General features: G+C 44.8%; 1 pseudogene; it reads left to right on the forward strand.

The window, feature by feature from the left end:
* Positions 1–16618: 16618 nt before the first annotated feature.
* Positions 16619–17397, forward strand: LOC147718492 (uncharacterized; annotated as a pseudogene).
* The last annotated feature ends 4950 nt before the right edge of the window (positions 17398–22347 follow it).

Below are 22347 nucleotides of genomic sequence, written 5' to 3' on the forward strand. Positions count from 1 at the left end.
CAATCTCCCTGCTTCCTTTTCCAGGTAAAATCATGGAAAAGTTGGTTACCCGCGCTCTGTCCGGCTTTTTAGAAGGGAACACCTGGTTGGATGAGACGCAATTCGGTTTTCGCCCAGCGCATGGGACGGAATCTGCGCTGGTGACCGTGCTAGACAATCTGCGGGCGCGAGTCGACAGTGGTCGGGCAGCATTCTTGGTGCTGCTCGACATGTCGGCCGCGTTCGACACGGTCAGCCATCCCACCTTGATCTCTAGGCTGGAAGAATGCGGGGTCAAAGACAAGGCCAGGGATTGGTTAATCTCCTATTTGGACTGCCGTCAACAACGGGTTTCGTTACCCCCCTTCAGTTCAGAGGAGCGGAGAGTGGGACAAGGAGTACCCCAGGGCTCAGCCATCAGCCCTATACTCTTTAATATCTACCTCCGCCCTCTAGTCCAGCTCATTAAATCCTTTGGTATCTCCGCATTTAATTATGCGGATGATACCCAGCTGGTCTTCTCCCTGGAGGGACATGACGCAGTCACATTGGAGACTTTTCACCGGTGCATGCAGGCGACAGCGGAATGGCTCCGTCTGAACTCGTTACAGTTCAACGGAACAAAGACAGAGGTCTTGCATTGTTCCACCGATCGAGTTCCTCGAGATCTCCCAGTTGACTTCTGGCCTCCGTCCTTCTCAGAGACGGTGTCTGCTGCACAATCAGCGCGCAACCTAGGCGTTACTTTTGGGCCTAACCTGCAGCTGGATCTACATGTAAACAAGACCACCTCTACATGTATGATGCTGATTCGTATGCTGCGCAAGGTCCTACCTCTCCTCCCTGAGCAAGCCAGACCAGAAGTAGTGCGTTGTACCATCCTAAGTCGACTTGACTATTGTAACGCACTACTTCTGGAGGCCCCGGTAACACTCCTGGGCAAGCTGCAAAGGGTGCAAAATATTGCTGCCAAACTCGCCCTCTCTCGCCCCTACCATAGCTCTTCTACGGCAGCGCTGCGCGAACTTCATTGGCTGCCAGTCCATCTGCGGGTGCGCTACAAAGCAGCGTGTATTGTGTTCAGGGCTATTCATGGCCTGGGCCCTATCCCTCTGCGGCGAATGTTTGCCTGGTATCGTCCATCTAGAGCTCTACGCTCCTCGTCGTCCAGGCTACTGGTAGTCCCGCGATTCCAGAGAGTGAGGATGGGCGGCCGCTCGTTCAGAGTAGCGGCAGCCAGACTCTGGAACTCTCTGCCTATATCCTTGAGAAGCCTTGAAGATCTCTTAGCTTTTAGAAAGGCTCTGAAAACTCACCTTTTTCCCAGGATAGGCTGAGCTACTGTTTTCGCTGGATTATGGGTCAAAGCGCCAGGATGCCCTTGGTGGTGACAGGTCGCGCTATACAAGTATGCCACAATACAATACAATACAATACATCGCACCAGGAGTTAAGTATTGCATGATCTGTAACATCCTTTCTATCTTTTACACTTCTATGTTGGAGGTTGCACAGATTCAGTGTCTGACATTGTTTTGAACTTTTGTTGAGAGTGACTAAGGCAACAAAATATCCTCAGTGACCATGTGCGTAAACCTAACCTGTTGTGCCTTGATTCAGAGAGTCGAGTCCTGCTATGGATCAGTGTGGGCAGAGGGTAAGGCCAAGGCCATTTTAAGATGTACTTCCCCACTGCATTTGCAGGGGTGAATAAAGTAATAATTCCATTGGTGAAAGTGGGTGAAATTCTGTTATGCAGATTTGTACAGCGCACTATCACCAGGAGGGTATCCTTGTGCTAGGCAGATGTGAGTCTAGCCAAACCTAGGTCCAAGTGGGACTACATGAAAAGCCAGGTCTTCAGCTTCTTGCAGAATTCAAGAAGTGAAGCAAAGGCTCTTATGTGAAGTTGCAGCGTGTTCCACACTTTAGGGAAAAAGTAGGAGAAGACTTGGCTGCCTGATCTGGCTTTCCATATGCGTGGGATGTGTTCAAGCAGGATTACAGAGGAGCGGAGATGTCTTGAAGGTTTGTAAAAGCAGAAGCAATTGTTGAGGTATGCGTGGTCAGTATTATGTAGTACCTTGAAAGTGCGTTGTTTGAATTGTGCTTTTTTGTGTATTGGGAGCTGGTGGAGCTCCTTCAGGTCTGGTGGGATGTGAGTGCAGCATGGGATGTTGAGAATGATTCTGGCCACCGAGTTCTGAATGGTTTGCAGCGTTCTAGTGCATTTTTTAAAATCTTAGCATAGAGGGTGTTTTTGTAGTCAAGTTTGCTTATGACTAGGGTGTGCATGACTGTTTTCCCGGTGTTGATTGGGAGCCATTTGAAAATCCTCCTCAGTATCTTCAGAGTATCGAAGCATGAGATGGTGACAGCATTGACTTGGGCGGTTTTGTCGAGTGTGCGGTCAGTTTTGATCCTAAGGTTCTTAGTGTGGGGGCTGGGTGTTGGTTCTAGCTCTATTAGCCAGCAGATGGAGTCTAACAGTGAAGAGCTCTTCCTGAAGATCGTGATTTTGAACTTGTAGGTATTCAGCTTCAGACAGTTGGTCTTCATCCATTTGGCGATATCCGTCATGCCGCCATTGAACTTTATCTGGGTATTGGGTGCCTTTTCCATGTGGGAGAGAATGAGTTGCATGTCATCAACATCGGAAAGATTGTTGTTGTCATGAGGGAGAATGATGCTGTCCCGAGAGATCATGTATGTGTGTGTTCACATTGGTTGTGCCGTACAACTTTGTAAAGTTTGCCCAAGGGTAAAGTTTTCTGATAAAAATGTTTTTGAGGGAGAACTTTGGTGTAGGGTAGGTAGGTTTTCACTTTTTTTCTTCAACGAAAATCTACTTAAAGTTGATTTTTCATAATCTTTTTAAACACTTTACAATTATTACTTATGATCACCCATAAGGTTACACCAATTAATCACTTATGATTCCATTTCACTCAGGAGTCCCAAACTTACAGGGCACGTATTCATGAATTTAAAGACAGAGTAAAACTTTATTAGCCAGAAATAACTTTTTCAGATACAATTTCACCTGTGTGGAAATGGTGAGGCACCTAGTGCATTGCACCAGTGGATAGTTATCACTGAGGTGTCACCAGACCCCATGACTTTCTGGCAAATTTTGCAGCCAAAAAAAGCTACATTTGCTGAACCCAACCTCAAAATTTTGTAGTATTTTTGCAGTGGGCAGAAAATGTGCCTGTCACAAAAATACAGTTACAAGTAACGGTTCTATTGGATCAATTCAACCAACCACTTTTACTTAGATGGAGAGACCAAAACTTAGATCCTAACTTATGGTCAAAGAATACCTATACTGGTCACATGTACACATAGATAAACATTGATTATTAAAATTGAATTATCTCTGCAAAATTAATTTTTATAACATAAAACATCAAAGATTGAAAAATTTTCAGTAACAAGGAAAGGTGTGAAGTGAAAAGTGCTCATGCAAGAAAAGTACTTGTGCTGTGTCAATCAATTACATACAGCTGACATGCACATTATTCGGAAAGCTGTCCATAATTTTAACTATTGAGGACTGTTTCAGCTGTACGATCACAGATATATTAGTCCAATAACAGTCAACTTCAATTGTACAGAACAGAAATACTCGTTAATGTTGTGACTCCTAGTATCCAACGTGTGTCAGAAAACATCAACTGGGGTCTTCATCAGGACAGCAAGAGAAAAGTACCATATGGAGACCATCAAAGTGAATGTGTTTAAAAAGATTCCAAAACAAAAAACACCCGTCCTCTCCCAAAGCCGTTCCCTTATGAAGTAAACTTCAGAAAGCCTTCATCAGGTAAGACCAATCTCGTGGTAGAACTCAACTCCAGTGGCTATCCATTGATTTCAAAACTCATTACCAGCCAAACAAATGAAGCAAATCTCATCCACCCTGGGGATTACTTTATTCAACATGGTGTGTCTCGCAACAACAAAGGGAGTGCATAAAAAAAACAGGACTGCTTGCATCCTCCAGGTCGTTGCACAACCTTTGCATTATCTCTGTGCTCGTCTCAGGGCAGTGAAGATTCCAAGGCCCTTATTTATGAGGCCTTGCGTCAGTTTTGCGCCGCTGGTGCGTCACTTTTTGTGATGCACCAGCGGTTTAAAAAATGCGCCTTGTTGCGCCATATTTAAAAAGTGATGCATCTAGGGAGATGCGTCACTTTTTAAACCCCTGCGCCATATTATACCTGCGTCAGGTATAATGTATGCAGAGGGGGCGTTCCCCCGCAAAAAGCCTCGTAATAGTGACGCAGTGAAATCTATGAGATTTCACTGCGTCACTTTTAGGATGCTGTTGCGTCAAAATCTTGCGCCTGCCTCACAGCAGGCGTAAGACTGACGCAAGCCCTTTCACATGGGGATTGCCCCATGTGAAAGGACGCATTGCTGGAGTTGCGTCACTTTTGTGACACACTCCAGCAATGCGTCACTTTTGCGCTTACAGATACGTCAGAAATACTGACGTATCTGTAAGTCCTTGCGACATGATGCGTCATACATTAAATATGACGCATCATTGGTGTCGCAAGGAGTGCGCAGTGAAAAGTGACGCATCACTGTTTTCACGCAGCGATGCGTCACTTTTCATAAATGAGGCCCCAAGTGCCCTGTCACTGCTGGAGACCGTGCTATGCCATCTCGCAGCAGAACAAGGCCTGGATTTGGAGAATGTCTGGTATCATAGAGTACTGATGCAATATGAAAGCTCTGCTCTCTTTGGCACCAGGCAATTTGTGTTGTCTAAAGTGCACTGGCCAGCAGGGAGTGTGGGGGGCACAGGAGCAGGTGTGGGGTCAGAAGAGTCTCAGGCGGGGGAGGGCCAGGTGACTCAGGGGAATAGGTGGGCACAGTGGACCAATGGGAGAGAGGGCAATGAAGAGTCACCGGGCAGAAGGAGGGTGTGGGTGTCAGAGAAGACATGGGAGGTGGTTAGGAATGGCAGGAGACAGAAGACAGTAGTGGGAAAAGGTTCAAGGGAGGGAGAGGAGTGACAAACTGCAGTTGAAGGTGGAGTAAAGACCAAGGGCCTGCAGACTCTGCAGGGGGCATACTAAAATATTTGAGGTGAGTCACAGGCTAATTGCACACGAGGGGGCACTATGCTTTTAGAAGGCAGGCAACAGAGGAGGTGAACACCTCTGCTGTCTCATAGGCTGTTGCTCACTCTCTTTTGACTGGTTCGGTGGTAGCACGGAGCCAGTAAAGAGAGAACCTCCTTGTTTTTTTAAAGTCCAACTTTGAAGGGCACTTTATTTTTTTTTAAAACTGGATTTTTACAAAGGAGCCCATTTTGGGATTTTTTACTTTTGCGAGTCACAAAACGGAGAGATTCTGGGATGTCTGAATGTGGCTTCAATATAAGAACATTGAATGCCACTAAGAATGGGTTGTGTAGGTGCTCTAAGTTTTGTAAATATATAATTCTTCTCTTTATTTTCTCACAAAAGAATTTTTGGTACAGTAATCTTGCCAACACGTTTCATGACTTGGTCACTTTATCAATGATAGGGTCTCCTTGCAGTAAGGCCACATGGTCTGGAATGATTGGAGTGTTCAAACTTAGTAATAGCTATGGTACATACGTTGCCACATGCCGTGTTAGTTTCACAATGTCAGACATTTTACAGAATCCAGAACTGAATCACCTGCATCCTATTGGACTTAATGTTGATGAAGAAGAAATACCAATATGCCTCGGATTGAGAAACTGGAACCATACAGAACGAGTACAAATAGTCCATCCAAAGTGAAAGTAAGGGTCACTCTAAATTGCTAACTAGTGCTCAATAAGATGGCACTTTAACTGTAATGCTCTAACCCTTGGTGAAAACTTTTAAAGGCTATTACCCCCCCTCCCCCCCCTTTACTTAATTTTCCAATGTGTTTTAGAGTAACACAGAAAGAGGTGAGGGGGATTAATCACCTGGGGCTGGAACTACAATGCAATACTGTTGGGAAAAGTGCTGTGCAATTGGAAACAACAATCTTCTCAGTCAAAATACCAGCTTTTGTAATGGTGACGGCGGGAATGACAGCAGAGTGGTGGGTCATCAGGTGATTTCTTCGATCATTTCCGAACCATTACTTTTGAGGAAAAATAAAGCAAAACTAAATAAGGTAAGCCACAAAGGGCCATAGCTTTTATAAACAAGCCCATTTTAATGAGAATCATATTTCTGGGCACTGCAAGTTACTCCACTGAAAATATGGTCTATTATTCTGGTTTTTTGGAAGAGAAGGAAGGTATGATAACCTTCACCAAAATGAAATTGTTCAGCCTACAGATTATTGATCTGACTACGATCTAACACTTGGGTTAGGTGCTAGTGTCCTGCGCCTGTGTCAGTCACACTTATCATCGTATTCTGGCCAAAGTTGTCCTGGAGGAGGGAACTCACCAGAAAGAGACCGGGGGAAGCGGGCACCATATAAGTGTCAACATTTTACAAAGCTTTGCAAGGATAATGCAACACTGTATCTGAAACCAACTTTGCAGTTTGTAGTATTTCATTTTGCTGTTTGAATCCAAAAGCACTGGGCGGAACATTATATTGTTCTATCTGCTCTTGCCTCTCATACTACCTCCTTGAGAAGCTTTAACTGCTTGTCCTTTCCAGCCTTAGAGCCAAGTACTTAAAGAGTTGTACTTGGCCCAGTGTGCAGAGCCATAATTGGATGGACAGTAGCTTACTAATGGCAAATGACCTCGACCTCCATGGTTGGAGTCCAGTAGTCCCAGTCTGTCCTTTCTCATTGAGTGTCACAATTAATTGTAAAGCTATTGCAGGCATTAGAACAGTCAATCGATCTCAGCTTTGGGATCCATTGGATTTGCCAATGGTTTTTAGATATGCTATACAGCATCCCCGATGTTGGGCAGCATGGCCCAGTAGCCCCTGTCTGCCATGTGAGCCCAGAACTGGTCTGACAAACACTCAGTCATTTTCACAATTAATTCTAAAGACAAAAAAGCATTAGTATAGATAATAGGTCTCACCTTTGGGAACCATTTGCTTTGCCGATGATTTTTAGCGATGCTGTACAACATGGCTAAACAGTAAAGAAATAAAGGTGCTATGATGCCTCCGCCTACCTAATTTTTTAGTTGCGTTGAAAGTGTCTGTGTGCCTACAAAATGCAGTGGGCTCTTTTTTTTCATCTTTTCATTTACTAAACCTAATTTGATCAGTAGATAAACAATAAGAAAGTTGTACAAAACCGTTTTTTTTGTGGCATTGATGGGGGAGCAACATGGAGGGCCCAGTGAAAAAAAGAAAGCAATACGGGAGGGTGAAACAACACAGGAGAGCAGCAACAACTCAGAGGGCTGGGAGGGCGGACGTAACACGGAGGGGGCAGGAAGGGACAAGCCATACAGAGGACTGACAGAGAAGAACATAAAGAACATAGAGCTTGAGGGGGAAGAGAAGCACACGGACTAGAGAGTGGAATGTGGAGCGGTTGGGCAGAAGCACACAGGCGAGAAAGCAACCAGGTGGGAGAAGCACATGATGGTGGCCATAACACGGACTGGACCACGGAGAAGCACATGGGTGAGAGCACGTTGAAGGGGGACGAGCAGTACATGAGGGAGACTGCTGGAAAACACATGCACTCTGGTGGAGTGTTTAAACTAACAAAAGAATGAGTTTCAAAAGTGAGCAGTGGGAGGACCCAAGTAACGTGGACATGTTTCAGGGGAGAGACAATCACAAGAGGAGAACAAAAAGCCCACACAGTCTGATGAACAAAAAGCAAGCAAATGAGAGTGACAATAAATCCAACTAACTGTAAGCAACTGGTGGGCTCTAAGCCCACTGAAGCTACCGATAAGTCTTTTCACCAACAGCTTGTACTGTCAAATAAGTGAGATGTAACAAAATCCCAAATGTAAACACAGCTGTCAGTACTCGTGTCCAACCCTTGTGTATCTATTATTTATACAAATATAGGCCCTAAGGGCATCCTTCAAGGTATCCTCTAGGTTCAGGAAATCCAGCACTACCAAAAATTGGAGCACATATTCACAAATGCTTGGAAATTAACCTTATATTCTTTTAGCTTGCCCAAACTCTAAATGTGTCTCATATTAGTGAATGGTATTTTTTTACAAGGTTATGATCAATGTTCATCATAGAGTTTGAAGAAATGCCATAATATTGCCATAATATTTGCTCATCCTCCCCCTCACCAAAGACCCCACCACCACCAAACTCAACTTCCAGAAAGGAATGCAAGACGTCGCAGTCTGGATGACCAACAGTGGCCTGATGCTCAATGTTGAGAAGACGGGAGTCCTCTCCTTGGAACCTCCCCTTCAGCATGGACAACACCTGCTGGCCGGCCGCCCTCGGAAGTCCACCTACCCACCTTTGACCATGCCAAAAACCACAGCATCGTACTGGACTCATCACTCACCATGAGCCGACAGGTCAACGCCGTCACCTCCAGCTGCTTCAACACCCTCCCCAAGACCTTCAAATGGATCCCCAAGAGTCAAGGAAGACAGTCACCCACACACTCATCACCAGCTGACTGAACTATGGAAATGCACTTTACGCTGGCATCAATAATACCCTACTCCCCAAACTACAGACAATACAGAACACAGCCGCCAGACTCGTCCTTGGATTCCCCCAGCAAGCACACATCAGCCAACACCTACGAAGACTCCACTGGCTCCCCGTGGAGAAAAGATTCACCATCAAAATCCTCACCCATGCCTACAAATGCAACGGACCCAAATACCTCAATGACAGAATCAACTTCCACGTACCAAAAGGGACCTCCAATCTTCCATCCTCGCACTGGCCGAAACCCCGCGCATCCACAGAGCCTGGGCAGGCAGAAGATCCTTCTCTCACATTGCAGCCAAGACCTGGAACGAGCTACCGGTAGACATCAGATGTGCCGCCTCCCTGAACATCTTCAGGAAGACCCTCAAAACCTGGCTCTTCAGCTAAACAGATCTGCGGATCCCCCCTCTTCTCAGCGCCTTGAGACCCTCACAGATAAGTAGCGCCTTACAATTCCAATGATTGATTGATACTTGCCCACCCTCCTTGAATCAGGATAATATTTGCCTGATACACTTACAAATGCAAACCTGTTCCTATGTACAGCAATGCTTCACTTTAGTCTTTGGTCAATCTTAAGCTATGTTTGGGGGTTTCTTGTTTAGTTTGATCACAGGCACTTGATCTACGTGTAGTATTTCTGGTTACTTTGAGACACTGTTGTAACTTCACTCTTGGTTTCACCCTCCTCCCTTCCACCCCCCTTGGTTTCTCCGCATTGGTTCACCCCTGCCCTCTGCTGAAGGCTGAGATAGAATGTTAAGATGCTACCGCTGTTACTTGACACGACAAGCTGAGGACACTGTGTTTGAAACTACTTTAATAAATACCCTTTCAACTCATTAAGTTTGGACCCTTATTACCACAATTTTGGCGACGTTGGATGGAAGCTGTGCCAGGGACAGCAAGGTGTTCCCCCCCCGGAGCATTATGAGAAGCTTGGTCGGAAAATAGATGATTTTGGACTTACCCGCTCCGGGTTTGAATCTCTCCTGTGTTTCAGGTCAAAGGAGCAGTGCGAGGTTCATCAGGCGCTGAGAGCCAAGGTTTGAGGATAGCGAAGAGGGCAGCGGTTCTCATGGGGGCAGGATTGTGGTGATTAGCCTTTCACGCCTGCTTGCTGAACGATTTGATTTCGAGCTGAAGGTCGCGCCCCTGGCAGAGGCGTGTCTGGAGCGACGAAGCAGGAAGGTGAGCCGAATTTGAGCGAGTGTTTCTGCATGTTCCCTTTCGGCCTTCATGAGGAAATTTTCACGTCGTACCTGGCATTGGGAGGGGAGCGGTGGTGAATATCGTTGTGTTCTCGCAGCCGAATTTGGAGCGCAGAGAGAGAGAGAAAGGTACTTTGTCTGGATCTTACATTTATAGCAGCGGTTCATGTTTGTCCTGACTGAGCCTGCAGCCCTCCTCACAGGAGGTTCCCGCCTTCAGACGTCGTGTCTATTCTATTGGCTCTGTGAGGAAATTTCATCAGAAAAAGAAAGAGGACTGATATCCTTTCTCTTCGTGTGATTTTGAGGAAAATGTTGCAAATGTAATGTTTTATTAGAGAAAATGTATAAACTAAGTGATGCAGTAGTTGATTGATACCTCTACTGCTGGGTTTTCTGATCAAAGTTTTTATTTTTTTGGCTCTCCCCATCAGTTATTAGGGTTTTCTTGCCTTAAAGAGTTCTGCATTTTGGAAATAAAAGGGGAAGGTAGAGAGGTCTTCATTTAAAGAACAAATCTATATGGCCATGAGTCAGCCCCCACCTTTCTTAAATGAACTGGGTGAGCCTGACATCCCATGGAAGAGGTGGGAATGAGTTTTCAAGTCATACCTCATAGCAATAGGGGGAGGTAATTCAACAATGTGAGAAAACAACACATTTTACTGCACAACTTAGGCATTCATGGCAGGAAAGTGTTTGAAGACATAACAGGCAGACTGGTAGACGATGAACAGGAGGAGGTAGAAGGGACAAATGTGTATGAATATACTTTGAGGAAATTGGAGGAACATTTTAAAGTTAAACTTAATGTTGTACTAGAAAGGCACAAATTTTACAAAAGAGTGCAAAAGAAAGATGAAAAAGTCACCAATTATGTTGCTGTCCTGAGGGGTTTATCGGCCACTTGTGAATTTGGGACGTTGACGGATTCCATGATTAGAGATCAAATTGTGAGGTGTACAAATGATCCTAGGATCCAGGAGGAACTACTCACTAGGAATCTTGACCTTGTGGAAGCACTAAGTATAGCAAAGGGATTGGAGCACACTGTGTTGTGCATGAAGGAAATGAAAATTCATGAGGGTGACAGCAGAGAAAAAAATGAGAGCAAGGTTGTACATGAGGGGGAGACTGTTTGTAAGGTTGGGGAAAAGGTGAAGAGCAATCAACGCAGCAATGCACAAGGGTTATTTTGCTACAAATGTGGTAGTTCTAATCATTTGGCGAACAACTGGAAGTGCCCTGCCAGGGATGTTTTATGTAGAAAATGCAACAGGAGAGGGCATTTTTCAAAGGTTTGTAAGAATATCAATCAAAAAGTACACATGATAGAAAATGTTAAAATTGTGGATGGGGTGAGAACACCTTTATTTTTCAAGTGGGGGATGACGATGCAAATGAAAATAAAGATTATCCCAAATGTGAAATCACCCTTGATGGAGAGAAAGTTGAAGTATATGCTGATTCGTGTTCTCCTTTTACTTTGATTGACAAAAGTTTATTTGATGAGAAGTTTGCAAAATACAATGTGGAACTAGAGAAAGCTGATATTAGTCCAGTAGGATACTACAAGGAATGTATTCCATTAGAGGGTATGGCAAGAATGAGGATTACATTTAAGGACAGGCACACAGTGGGGAAAGTTTATGTAACCACGAGGGGATCTAGCCTCCTCGGGTGGAAACACCAGAAAGAGTTAGGGATTAAGCTGGATCCCAACAACAGAGAGCAAGTGCTATTAGTGGAACCACCTAATATTGCAGAAAACTTAACCACAGAGTTTAAGGAGGTGTTTAGTGAAAATCTGGGTGTGTTGAAAAACTACATGCATAGAATCACTCTCAAGGAAGGAGCCATACCTGTGGTACATAAAACACAATCTATTCCACTTCGCATGAGGGAGCCATTGAAGAGTGAGTGGGAAAAGCTGGTCAGCCAAGGGGTTATCAAGGAGATCGAAAGCTCAGCATGGTTGACTCCGGTCGTCATCACGACCAAGGATGGAGGAAAGAACATTAGGCTATGTGTGGACTTGCGAGACCTGAATGCCAACATTCAAGTGGACAGATATCCTCTCCCGAGAATTGGAGAGATGTTGAGCACCATTCAAGGGGCGACATTTTTCAGTGTCTTGGACTTGTCCTCGGCCGATTACCAGATAGAGTTACATCCGGAGTCACAATTCCTGATGGCATTCACAACCCCTTTCGGAAATTTTAAATTTCTGCGGATGCCTTTTGAATTGGCGTCCGCAGCTGCAGCCTTCCAACAAGTTATGCAGCACATTCTCAAAGACTGCACAAAAACGATGTGCTTCCAGGATGATATCCTGATTCACGGATCCAATGAAAAAGAGCACAATGAAAACATCAAGGGAGTTTTGGAAAGACTGAGAGATGTGGGCTTTACCACCAGAGTGAGCAAATGTAAGTTGGGTGTGAGCTCAGTGGACTATTTGGGTCACACCATTTCAGAAGAGGGCATCAAACCGAAGTGCGATCTAGTCAATGCAGTTAGAGATGCTCCCACGCCCAGCAACAGAGAAGATGTGGTGTCATTTCTGGGATTGGCGGAGTACATGGCAAAATTCATCAAAGATTTTGCCACTAAGTCATATCCTTTGAGAGAGTTGGTAAAAAAAGATAGCATCTTCAACTGGGGAAAGGACCAAGAGACGGCTTTCAAAGAAATAAAAGAGGCAATCATACAGGCACCCTTCATAGGAAAATTTAATCCAGAAAGAGACATAATAATTTCAACAGATGCCAGCAACAGAGGAATAGGTGCCACTTTAGCACAAAGGGTGGAGAAGGAGTTAAAAGTGGTAGCTTTTGTGTCCAGAACACTCACCGGTCCTGAAGCTAACTATTCCACTGTGGAAAAGGAGGCCCTAGCCGTATACTGGGCAATCAAACATTTCAAATACTATGTGTGGGGAGTGCAATTCGAAGTGCATACAGACCTGAAGCCTTTGGTGCCTTTGTTTACAAAAAACAAATATGGAAGACATGACCCCGCGCATAGCTAAATGGGTATTAGGTCTACAAGGTTTTAATTTCAGAGCTGTATACATACCGGGGCAACAAAACAAAGTGGCAGATTTCCTATCAAGGTCTCCCATCTGCTGTGAGGCTGAGGAGGAGAAGGTGGAAGATACTATTTTGGAAGTGGGCTTGGCAGCAGTGGCGAAAGAAAATTGGGAAACACACATGGAACGAGATGAAATCTTGAAGAGGGTGAAGAGATATATTGTGTCAGGATGGCCTAACAAATGTAAGGAGCTGGACACTGAAATTCAACCGTACTGGAATGTTAGGGATGACCTTTCGTTGGAGGGGAACTTCATCTTGAAGTCTGGAAAACTTGTTCCTCCAGAGGGGATGAGGAATCAAGTGATCGTACTGGCCCATGAAGGTCACTTGGGCAGAAGTTTATGCAAATCAAGGTTACGTGCAGACTACTGGTTCCCAGAAATGGATCGTGAGATGGAGGAAAAAGTACGCAATTGTTATGCTTGCAGCTTAAGCGACAAATCCAAAGTAACTAAACATTCTCCTTTGATCCCGGTTGAAGTCCCTATGGGACCCTGGCAAAAGCTGGGTTTTGACATTACGGGCCCCATTCATGGGGGAGGCTCCCAGGACGGATACCTGTTGGTATTGATTGATTATTACTCTAACTGGATAACTCACAAGATGGTATACAATATCAATACCAAGTCTTTGATTCACTTCTTAAAGGAGGTGTTTTCTAGAGAAGGTATTCCTACAACGATGGTAACGGACAATGGCGTACAACTGATCTCGGAGGAGATGAAAGAGTTTCTAAGAGACTGCTCTATTACCCATGTCTGTACACCATTATATTGTCCCAAGGCGAATGGCAAAGTGGAAAGAGCGAACCGCCTGTTGAAAGAATGCATAAATCTGGCCAGCAAGTCAGGAAAAAACGTTGAGGGTGCCATCATGGAAACTCTATGGGCATATCATACCACTCCAAACTCCACTTCAGGACACTCCCCGTTTGAGCTTTTGAGACGAAGAAAGGCTGGTTCAAAGCTTTCTCCAAATTGGACGGGCAAGAATGTTTATGTGGAAATCGATCAGGAGGATATGAGAAAGAAGATTGAAAACAAACAAAGTAAATACAAGGAATGGTATGACAGGAAGTGGGCTGTCAAGGAGAAGAACCTCAAGGAAGGACAGAGTGTGTACATCAGAAAGCCCGATAAACTGGGGAAAAGTGGAGACAAATTCTACGCCCCAGGTAAAATAAAGGAAGTTAAGAGAAATATTGTAGTCATGAAAGATGGGAAAATGTGGAGCCAGGACCAGGTAGTTCCTGTTACAGTTAGAGACAACAAAATAAAGTATGGGAATTCTGAGTTAAGGGACAGAAGGTAGGCAATTGGGCAGAGGAGAGAAAGCTTCAGACAACGAACCTCCCCGTTCTGGCACCGACAGTACAGCATGAGTTAACAGTTAGTTGTAGCACTTTCTAGATGATTCACTAGATCTGTTCCACCTGTTATTCTTATATCTGTGACTTTGGCTGTGGTCTTCTGCGCAAGACCTTAGAATTTATGGTATGTTTATCCCTCCTTGGGATATGGTGTTTATTTATTTACTGTTCTTCACCTTCACCCTTCCCGGGTTCTTCCTTCATCCCCATCCCTCTCATGTCCTTCTCCTCCCCCTCTTCATCCTCTGCGTTCTCCCTAGGGAGTATGATGTGTTGTAACTTCACCCTTGGTTTCCCCCTCCTCCCTCCCCCCCCTGGTTTCCCCGCATTGGTTCACCCCTGCCCTCTGCTGAAGGCTGAGATAGAATGTTGAGATGCTACCGCTGTTACTTGACACGACAAGCTGGGGACACTGTGTTTGAAACTACTTTAATAAATACCCTTTACTCATTAAGTTTGGACCCTATTACCACAGTCACCCTTTTGGATCCTCACATTTTGCTCTTGCTATATTTCGATTTCCTTTGAAGATGTTGCCATAAATAATTACCTTATCGCAGTAAATATTACAAACCAATAGCAATCGTCAACATGTTTCTTGATGTTTCACTGAGGGTCTTATTCAATAAGTTAAAACCAAAACACCAATCTCAGTTTCACCCAATTCTGACCACAATAATGAAATACATTTTCTGCCTTATTCAGTACTCATAGGAACAAAGGGGGCTGATTTACAGTCTGGCAGGGAGAGTACCATCACAGCAGTGACTATGTACCCTCTGCAATAAACTCATGGTTCACCCACCTGATTAGATGCGGTGACCTTGAGTATGTTGATGACAGAGCCTACTCTGGCTCTGTCACAGGCTTATTCCTGCGACTGCCCGACGGAGTATAGGCCATCGGAGGTGAACACATAACACTGTCTGCCCTGTATAGAGTGGATTGCATCATGTGTATTTTGTGCTGTCTGTCATCGCAAGGTAAAACCTGGTAGTGAGGAACAGTAAAAAGAAAGAAATGACCCCCGCACCGTGGTGTGGAGGTCAATAGTTTTTTATTTTTCAAGAACCAACTTCCATGTGGGACTGAACCGTTCATCACACTTTTAGAACATTGACAGGAATCGACATCAAGGCAGTTCCTGCCAATGTTTAGAGTTGTCCGCTGGGCTGGCGTACAATTCTAGATTCGGCGGGCAGAGGCCCCTCAGGATGGCAGAGGCAATGTCTTCTGTCATCGGAAAGTCACAAAATAATTTTTTTGACTATTATCTCACCTGAAGAGTTTGTAGATATAATCAAATTTTCATCTTGAAACATTCTTGTAACATTTTCTGATTACCATTTTGTCGTTTTTAATATGTTGCCCTTTTAAACTGTTATTGTCTCTGTCTTTTAATACTGGTGTCATTACCTCATCATTTTTGCATGCCATATTTTGTAGAGAGTAACCTAATATACTTGATATTTCTGGTCTATGCATGTATGTAATATGCGTGTAATATGGTCCAACAATGCTATTGATGGGTTTTGGTGACATCATAAACCACATGGCTCATGCGTTTGCAAGCATTTGTAAATGTCACCAGAACCCTAAGATGGTAAAATAGGACTGCACTACACATGCTACCATGTAAGTATTTTTTATATTACATGTTTATATTTGAGTACGTAGCTTGAAATACTTTGTAAACGTTTGACGGGTGGCCATCATGTTTGATGGAGCAGTCCGCCTCCTGTCATGTGTGTGGTCTGTGTGGTGCATGCTGTACACTGCTAGATAAGGACATCAAGGGTATGCGTGGAGCTGTGTTACTTTAATGAAAATTGCATCTAGTTTGTTTTGTGTGATGAAAGCTTTGTCAAGCATCTGGATGGTTACAGTTTGCCTTAATGAGCAGAAGCTGTCAGGTTTGTACTGTTGGTGGTGTGTATGTGCAAGTGGGTGAGATGTGAATGAGGTTCTTGTGTTTGTCATTTGTGCAAGGTCTGGTCATGGTTCCGGGTATGAGGTGTTACATTCTGTATGTTATGATATTTGCTCTTCTATGTCTATTTGATGTTGTTCATGCTGGATCCTGGAATGTATTGATGCGTGCCTGCATCTTACAGTCTTGGTTCCAAGTTCCATGTGGGACAGTTTACTAGATGATTGGATCTCTCCAGACATGCTGTGCTCTACCAGATTATTTATTCAATAAATATACATATTTTTATCAATTCCTGGTATCTTCTTTTCAATATTGGCGACGAGGGACCTCTTCAACATCTCTGCCACGTTTATTTTTGAGCACAGAAGCAGAAGATTTTGTGAACCCACGGAGGAAAAAGAACTGAAGAATTAATAGGAATGATGGTAAAAGCAAACAATATTTTTGTTTTAGATGTGGTAATCCTGATCATATTGCTTCATTCCCACAATGTCCTGCCATTAACAAACAATGCAACAAATGTGGGCGCACAGGGCATTTTTCTAAAATGTGCAAGACTCCTGCCAAACCTTTCCAGGATACTAAAAAATCATCATTTCCTACTTCTAAACGTTCTAGTGGTAATGTGTCATATGTTGCTGATGAAGGGAGGAATGACCCAGACATTAGGGAATCTGGTATTGTTGTATCCGCACAAGATTCATTTGATATTGCACAAGCTGATAGCTTATCCTCTCCTAAAAGTCTTGTAAATATTTTGGGGGAGGTTTTAGAACTTATGGTGGTCTCTTGTTCCCCGTGGACTATCATTACTCGTGAATATTGCATAGAGTCATTTGGAGAATTAGTAAATATCAATGCCTTGTGCAAGCCAGATATAATTGCTTATAACTTTGATGGTTCTGAAATAGATTTTATTGGTTTTAAGGAGGTTCTTATTACTATCATGAGTAGTTCTGCTGTTATCAAACTTTATGTATTCCGGAAAGGTGTGAATGTTTTGGGATGGAGAGATCAAGCTAAATTAGGAGTTACATTGAATCCCAGGCTAAAGGATCCTGTTTCAGTCCTTGCTATATCTAATGAGGAATCCAGTATGTTATCAATGTCCACTGAATTTTCACAGTTGTTTCCAAAGGTATTTTCTGACAAACTGGGAAAATTCAAAGGTTTCAGTCACAGGATCAAGGTTAAATCTTAAATACCCAATAAACAAAAATTAAGAGGGGTTTCCATTAGTGTTAGAAATGAACGCAGGGATATGTTAGATACCATAGTGAAGGATAATATCATTGAGGAGGTGGAGTCTTCAGAGTGGGTGTCGCCCATTATTTTGGCAATTAAACCTGATAAAAGCATTAGGTTATGTGTGGACTTAAGAGCACTTAACAAGAACTTAAATACTGACTGTCACCCACTTCCGAATATTTATGAAGTGCTGTGTATGTTGGATGGTGCATGTGTGTTTTCAACATTAGATCTTGGGACTGCATATCACCAGATTGAGCTTACTGAAGACTCAAAACAATTTACAGACTTTATCACCCCTAATGGTTTATTTCAGTTCAGAAGAACGCCATTTGGTTTGGCTTCTGCCGCTTCGGTCTTTCAAAGAGCTATGTACCATATTTTTAAAGATCTGGGATTATTTGTCAAGTGTTTTCAAGACGATATTCTTATTTTCTCAAAGAATGACTATGATCATCGCGATCATCTTAAAGAGGTGTGTTCCAGGTTAGAACAATATGGGTGAATGCTCAAGGCTAGTTAGTGTAAATTTTTTTGTAGATCAGTGGAGTATTTGGGGCATACTCTTTCTGGGGAAGGTGTGGTACCAAAAAAAAACTTGTGGATGCCATTGTGAAAGCACCTGCACCTGATAAACCTGATAATAAAGAAAAGTTATTGTCATTTGCAGGTTTATGTGAATATTACAGTAAATGTATTAACCACATCGCTGCTGTGGTAATTTTTGCCCTGTTCTGGAAATTGCTCAGCTCGTCATCAGCACAGCTCAACTGTGCCTCATGACGAGCTGAGCTCGTCATGAGCATGGAAGGGGTTAAACATTTTGCCACAAGAATGAAACCTCTTAGAGAGTTGACTAGAAATTCTACTAAATTTATTTGGACTGACAAACAAGATTTGGCTTTTAAACAAATTAAGGATGAGATTATCAATGCTCCCACTCTAAAATCATTCGCAATTAATAAAAAATGCATTATTACTGTGGATGCCAGTCTGTATGGGGTTGGAGGAGTTCTGAGTCAGTGTGCTGGTAAGGTGGAGTGGTGCGTTGCGTTTGCGTCCAGAACCTTGTCCTCCACAGAAAGAAGGTATTCAGTAATTGAAAAAGAGCTGTTAGCGTGCATTTGGGCAGTGGAACACTTCAGGAACTATGTGTGGGGAAATAGGTTCATCCTGAGGACGGATCATAAACCGCTAGTGGGGATTTTATCTCCTGGAGGTGGATGGAATTCCACTGCGCGGATAGCTCAGTTGTCTTCCCGTCTTCAAGAATATGATTTTGAGATTGTTTATGTACCTGGAAAAAGAAATGTCACGGCTGATTTTTTGTCGAGGTTACCATGTACTGATGATAATGTTTCAATGTCTGAGCGAGATGATGATGTGGTTGCTTCTATTGGTGATTGTGTTTCTCAGGAGTTTTTAACTTTAAGTGAAGAAGAGTGGTTTGAAGAATTGAGTAAAGATGTGTTGTGCCAGCAGATTTTTGGTTATGTAAGGGAAGGATGGCCGAATAATAGAAGTATTTCTGCTGAGTTAACTCCTTTTTGGCAAGTTTCTTCTGAGATTGAAGAATTTGGTGGTTTACTGTTTAAAGCTGGTAAAATTGTTCCTCCTTGTTCATTACAGAAGAAAATCTTATTATTATCTCACCAAGGTCACATTGGAATGTCTTCTATGAAACGTTTGATTAGGGAAAACCTTTGGTGGCCGGGCATTGATAAAATGGTGGACAGAATGGTAAGAGAATGTCCGCAATGTATAAGTAGTGATAAGGGGCCAGATGTAGGAGCCCTAATATTGGTCGGAACTGGCCGATTTCGGCCGTTTCCGATCGGTATTAGGCTTTTTAGATGTAGGGGGCCTACCGAATCGGTAATTTTACCGATTCGGTAAATATACCGATTGGGTAAAATACCGAATCTGTATATTTACCGAATGGGTAAATCCATATGTAGCTGACACTCCTAAGAGTGCCACAGGCCCTTAAGAGTCGGTATTTTACCACACAATCCTATTGTGTGGTAAAATACTGAATTCAGGTGTACATGCACATCTGTGCATGCACACCTGTGCAATGTGACACACAGACATGCCCTTAGGGCATGTATGTGTGCCACATGTCACACAAGCCTGTACTTGGGGTGCTAGAGGGTGTCAAAGTGACACCCCCTGCACCCTTGCAGGATTCGGTATTTACCGATTCGGTAAATACCGAATCGGTATTTCCCATTGATTCCTATGGGCTTCAAGGCCCATAGGAATCAATGGGCAATACCAATTCGGTATTTACCGAATCGGTAAATACCTCGGTATTCCTAAATTCAGAATTACCTAAATCTGCCCCCTTTCCATTTACAGACTCTTAAATACCGATTCTGTAAAATTCGGTATTTAAGAGTCTGTAAATGGGAATTACCTACATCTAGCCCAAAATGTTTCATGTGTCTTCTGCTCCTCTGAAGCCAGTGAGTTGGCCTAATTTTCCTTGGCAGAAAGTGGCATTTGATATCTCAGGACCATTCAAACATTTGCCAATAAATGCTCGTTATGCTTTAGTAATAGTTGATTACCACTCGAAATGGCCTGAAGTGAAGTTTGTTGGAAATGCTTCATCGCAAGTGATCCTTGTTTTTTTAAAATAGATTTTTGCTAGGGAAGGTTTTCCAGAAACATTTGTCACAGACAATGGTACGCAGCTTATTTCTTCTGAGATTGAAGAATTTCTCAAAGCTTGTAATATTAAACATCGTACTACTTCCTTATATGAACCTAGGGAAAATGGCCAGGTTGAACGTTTCAACCGAGTACTTAAGGATTGTATTAATGGTGTAATCTCTTCTGGTGGTGATTGGTTGGAAACTGTGAACGAAAGGTTGTGGACGTATCGCATCACGCCTCATTCAGTAACTGATGTGAGTCCATTCATGCTCCTTAGGGGAAGAGAACCATCCTCTAATATTTGTCTCTGGTGGATAAAAAAGTTGAGTAAAAACAATAGAGTTGTTGATCTTGAATATGTTGCCAAACGTGTTGAAGAAAAACAACGGAAAATGAAAATGTCTTTTGATTCTAAAATGAATGTCAGAAAACTTCCAGGCCAAGATGGCTGCGGAGTAGGACGTGCTTTTGTGTCCCTCCGGCGCCTGGCCGTTCTAAGCATTGACTAGCACCTTTCCTGGAGCCGGTTACCGCCGTTCCTGTGCCTCAAACTGTCCCTGAGGCGGTGTGTCCTGCTATCGGTGCTTAGCTTTCCAGCTGCCGATGTACCAGAAGCAAGGTCCTCCCGGGAGTGAGCGCAGGTCCGGGACACGTTTGGGGCCCCATCGGCGAGTCGAGCGGTGACCGGGGGAGAGGACGGAGCCGGGCGGCGCTCTGCCGCGGAGCCCCAGTAGAGTGCAGAGATACGAGCACCCAGCCGGGACGGAGTGCGGTTCCCGGCTCGGGGGCCTACGCGAGGCCACGGCTTCTGGGCCTGTGCGGCTCGGACAAGTCTGCGGGGCAGAGTGATCAAAGGACCACCGCCCGGTAGGGAGCTCCAGTGGACGCGAGTGTCGGAGAGCTTGGACGCAGAGGCGGCCTACCACACACGATCTGTCACGAGCCCGAAAGGATTTTACAGCCTTGGATAACGGGCTCTCATTGCTGCTGGGGGCTGGAACTGGACCTGACTTTTAAGGTGCATGTGAGGTGTACCCTGGTTGCGCAGCCCTGCGAGCGGTGGTGGTGTGCTGCTCACGCTGAGCCTGGTCCTTTAGGGCCTACAGAGGCCTCCATCGCTTGCGCTGGTGGGCCCTGGCAGTTGCACGCTGTGCCCCCGCCCCGCACAGTACCGTTCCGCGCTTCGGCCCTGTTTCTGGATCGACTGGGTGACGGCTGGAGCTGTGGTGTCCCGATTGAAGCAGAGGGCTGCCGGTGCCGTCCTCTCTGCCTGGGTAGTGCCTGGAGGCCTTGACGGCTGGTTCCGTGGAGTGCCCCATTGAAGTGAAGGACTGACGGTACCGGCCTCCTTGCCCTGTGGTGCCGAGCTCGGAGGCCTCATAGTAAAGCGGGGCACGTGTGGCCGATGTGAGGCCTAGCTGGACACGTGGGCACCTGGGCCTGGCTGTGTGGGTGGAGCGGCGGTCTTCCCTGACTCGGGAGCGTCTTGCGAAGGAGGGGCCCACTGTGCTCAACCATGGCGGCGGCTAGGCTGAAGAAAGATAAGCCGGGCAAGGACGGCGTACCGAAGAGTGGAGTGCAGGCCGTGTCCCCGGTAGCTGACAAGTCCCCGGGTCGGAGTCAGGCGGAGGAGCCTGCGACCAAAGCCTTTATGCTGGAACTTTTTTCGGCAATCAAAGAGGACATTGCGGGGCTGCGTACTCAGCTGGCAGCGGACTTGCGGAATGTTCGAAGGGACGTAGATGACATAGGAGAGCGAGTAGCCACGCTGGAAGAGCACGATCTTGGGACGGGGGTGACATACATCAGCTTCAGCAGGACATCATCAGACTAACCGAGCAGAACCTCGACCTTCAGGCACATGCGGACGATTTGGAGAACCGGTCCCGCCGCAACAATATCCGGATCAGAGCGGTGCCGTGGAAGGGCGAGGGAGCGGATTTGCGTGAGTATGTCGAGGCCCTCTTTAAACAGATCCTGCAGGACGAAGAGGTGTCGGAAATTCGTATGGACAGAGTGCATCGTGTGGGTCTACCTAGGGGTACAAAGGCACCGCCACCGGACATCCTTGTTTGCGTGCATGATTTTCAACTGAAGGAACGCATCCTCAAGATGGCTCGTGAGGTCGTCCCTCTGCAGTTCCGTGGTCATAATCCAGTGCTCTACAAGGATCTGGCGGCGTCAACGCTGCAGAAACGCAGGGACTTCAAACCGGTCACGTCACATCTGCGGGATTGCAACA

Source organism: Lissotriton vulgaris, chromosome 4_1 (genome assembly GCF_964263255.1).
Source record: "Lissotriton vulgaris chromosome 4_1, aLisVul1.2, whole genome shotgun sequence".
Classification (NCBI taxonomy): domain Eukaryota; kingdom Metazoa; phylum Chordata; class Amphibia; order Caudata; family Salamandridae; genus Lissotriton; species Lissotriton vulgaris.